Below are 4349 nucleotides of genomic sequence, written 5' to 3'. Positions count from 1 at the left end.
AATTAAAATAAGAGTAACTGCAGGTCAAGTTTCATGACATGATTGGGTCCATGATTCGAGGCTGGAAAGTTGAACTCTAGTTATCCACCTGCGAAGTGTGACATATACATGTGCAGACATATATGCAAATAAACATAGAGATGTACACACATTCATATATGAAGGCACACACATTACAAAAAACAAAGACTTTCAAAGGTGGTTTTGTTTCATTTTCGTTGCTTTGCTTTGCTTTCATTTACAAGTAATGACTCATGCCATTAATTATACCATAAAATCTGAGAAGGGCTGACAAGTAGGAGGTCAGAGCTTCACAGGTGAGAGCTTCAGATCAGTTAGTACAAGGCTAACATGAAAAACGTGAGAACTTGTCTCAAAATCCTAATCGCTTGAAATATAGATCAGGGCCTGCCTGGCACACAGTAGGTTATGGCTTTGATATTCACAACTGAATTTTTTCATTCAAATTTCAGGTATTTCTCTATTGAATGTTTTTCAAATAACTAAATTGTGAATGATTTTTAGAATTCGTTTTCTGTTGAAATGCAAATCCCCTAACTCTAACTTTATCTCTGACTTTCTAAACCAGAAAAAGAATAGGAACATTCAATATATCTGGCCTTATATGTTGTATATTTTAATTTTAAATAGCTTTCTTTGTAGCATTATAGTGTTCCTGGGATTTACAGATAACCTCCTTGGAATATTAGGGGATACAGATTTAGAACTATTGGGTCAGACCTTCACTGGTTCTTTCACACAATTTATCATTCCTCTTTCAGGAGACATAAGGAGCTATTTCTGAGCTGTGGCTAAGACTGAGTGTGGATTACCATAGTGTCGACACCCTTCTCCAATGTGAAGCCATACATGTTCCTTAAACACATTCTTGAACGATAATTTCCATAATTCATGGAGTTTTCATTAGATAGCTATACTGTTTCATTTTTGGAGGATGTTTTTGAAGACTATTCTGGCGTTTATGTCAATTGCTATCCCTCCTTCGTGGGAAATTTCTGTTTCTTTTCTGGATGCTTCTAGGAACTCTATTTCTGCTGTTTGCTGGGTTCAGTTTGATCACCTGGGTTCAGATTTCTTTTTATTTATCATACCTGACATTTGTTTGGTTGAGTACTATATTGTTCTCATTCTACAATACCTTCATTGTTATGCCTGCATACTTTTCTCTTCTTATTTTGACTTTTCCTCCTTTTAGTCTACTGTAGATCCCTAGCTCTTCCACCTGCATGAAGCCTGGCTATTGCTTATCACTTTTTCTCATGTGTGAGCTGTTCTATAGAGTTATTAGTTTTCAATTTCTAAGATTATAGATTCTAGTTTTTGGAATTTATGAAATTTGCAGAGATCATAACTTCTAGAATACCATGATATCCTTACCTTTTCATATTTAGTTTTTCTGGAATGATTAAAATTAAAAATTATAGAGAATAAAAAGCATAAGAAAAATGTATATTGTGAACATATTTCTGCAAGAGGTCTCATGTATTGATGCAGCTGAAATAACGGGATATGCCATGCTCTCTGTGACTGCCCCCACATCTCCCTTCTCCTTTCCCCAAGGTGATAGTATTTACTCACTTAATTTTCTTCTCCACTTACATTTATTTATTCAATTGTTGTGTGCTCAAATGATACAGTATTATAGTTAGGTGAAAGGACAATTTTCAGAAGTGACTTATGAGCTTTTGCCATGTGAGTCACAGGGATTGATCTCAGCAGGTCAAGCTCAGGATGGAAAACAACCACCCTTAGCCAGGGAACCTTTATGCAATCCCAAAATTTAATATATCCTAATGCTATCTGAGAGCATTTCTATGACTTCAGAATTAGTACCTGGATTATTTTAGTGGAAAGTGATTACTTGGGATTAATTTTGTACATTATAGCCACAGTGCTATAATGCTACCCATTCTTCTATTTTATGCACTACTCATTACATTTGTTTTAAAAAACCCTGCTTAGCCAACAATCACAACCTCTGCTGATAATATTATTTAGCTTCCTTATGTTGATGGCTATGTCTCTACATCATTTTAAGCTCACTGTTTTGGCAAATGATTTCTCTTTAATTTATATTTATGATGCACATCACGGAGACCCTTTTGTTTTGGCTCTTTGGATGATAATATTTTCCCTGGTATTATTTCAATGAGGCCACAAACACTTACTGAACATTCACATATTTACATTTATAGTGTACATTTTTGTCTGGTGATTTGACTATACTCTTTATGGTGAAGCAGAAAGTAATCTCTAGTGAAGTCAAACAGTGTTTAAAAAATTGACTACCTGTATTATTTTTATCTATCACTTATTTTCATAGTAAGATACAAAGAAGCCTCTCTCATCCTAGTATTTACACTTACTTATGTAAAAAATTAATTAGCAAATTAATTAAAATTATTTTAGAACAGTAATTTTTCTATGCTTATAATACCTAGATGTAATACTTTAGCCATGAGCTTTCTGAACTCTCCTGCATTCTATAGTGTAAATACATTTAGTGTGCATGTGAACTCCACATAAGAGGCTACAAAAATACCTCAGCTGTTAAAGGCTTGTGACCCAACCAAAATGTCAATGAAACTGAAATTATCACTGTATATTAGGTATTTGTATTGAAATAGTCACATATTAGCTCTTTGTAATTCTCTACATCATATCAGGTCTAATTATAATGATAGTGAATCCATCCAATTACAAAATTCACCATTTTAGGTAGTAACTTATTTGAATTATTTAACATGTGTTTTGGTTTCATCTTCCTATCCTATACCAAAGGAAGCATAGTTAGTGCTCTCTTATAATCAAATCGCCACATCGTCTGCGGTAATCTGGTATGTTAGTAAAATATCAAAATCGGTTTCTTTAGTTCATTTACTTTGGAGAGAACTAATCTCAGCAGAAATGATGAAATGAAATATAAATAAAATAAAAAAACTGAATAAAATATAAATCTTTATAAAAGATAAATGATATAGTAAAATAAGTTATAAAACACAGAAATAAATTACAAAATTCAAACTCAGATTACCCCCACCGAAATCCAGCTCTATGAAAATAAAGACCATGAACCCATTAGATAAGTAAATACCTGTAAGCACATGCTTGACAACACTCTAAGTTCTTTCTCTCCCTTTACAATAAGGCAGCAGAGGTAATGATTTCCCCTATGTTCTCTGAATTATCCATGGTTCTGGTTAAGACACAACCAAAAATCTAAAATGCCTGTTTATGGAAGATTAGTTTTTTTTTTCTTATTTGCATCCTTAATGTATCATAATCAATGAAATTCTAGATTCCTAGTGAAGATGTGTTATATAAATAAATGATGAATTAGATTCGATTTAAAATGATATTATGTTTATTAGAAGAATTTTTCCTTTCAATTTCATAATCCATTTTACATCATACAGACTCTGTCATTCTTCTCCACAGATTCCAGTCAGGATGTATGTTAATACACTTTGCTTATTCAAGTGTATTTTGTATCTATTTGTATCCACCTCCCCATGTCAATGCCCTCAATATATATTTCATATACTGGAAATGCCTATTCTGATATTTCATTTATTAGGAATAATAAATATCTTGTATCAAGAAGATACAAGCTTCCTGTTTCTGGTTGTGCCCAGAGATGACATAGCACAATAGCTCTCTGTACCCAAATTCGGTGGGGGAGAAAGCTTGACTCCCAGAATCATGGACAATTCTGAGAACTTAGAGGAAACCATTTCCTCTGCTCACATTCCTGTGCTGTGAGGAAACTGCTTAGAGCCCTATGGATAAAGGAACCTTGGGAGAGTAAGGGAGGGGAATCCATCCAGTATCTACCTGTGTCCAGAGATTAAAGACAGTGGCCAGGAAAAGTAACACAACTGAGAACACAAGCGAGACCAACCCTTCTACTCCAAGCAACCAGGCTGGAGGCCTGAGGACACAGAAAACAAGAGTAGTCTCGGGCAGGACACTTCCTGTTTCTGCTTGCACTCATTGCTGATCTGGCCCTACATATCTCTGTACCCACATCTTGGTGGGAGAAAAGAAGTCTATAGGAACAGTGACAAAGAATTTTACAGGATGGTCATGCCACTGTCAGAGACAGAAGACCACAAAACACCAGAGAAAATCTGATGACAAGAGTCAATCACAGAAACCTAAGCAACAGAAACTAAAACTACTTGGCATCATCAGAGCTCCCTTATCCCAAGAAAGCAAATATTGGATATCCCAACAAACTGAAAACGCAAGATGTGGATTCAAAATCATTTTGCATGATGATGATAGAGGACATTGAGTAGGGAACATATAAAACTCTTCAAGAAATA

This window comes from Rattus norvegicus, chromosome Y (genome assembly GCF_036323735.1).
Source record: "Rattus norvegicus strain BN/NHsdMcwi chromosome Y, GRCr8, whole genome shotgun sequence".
Taxonomy (NCBI): Eukaryota; Metazoa; Chordata; class Mammalia; order Rodentia; family Muridae; genus Rattus; species Rattus norvegicus.
Note: the sequence above shows the minus strand (reverse complement) of the source record.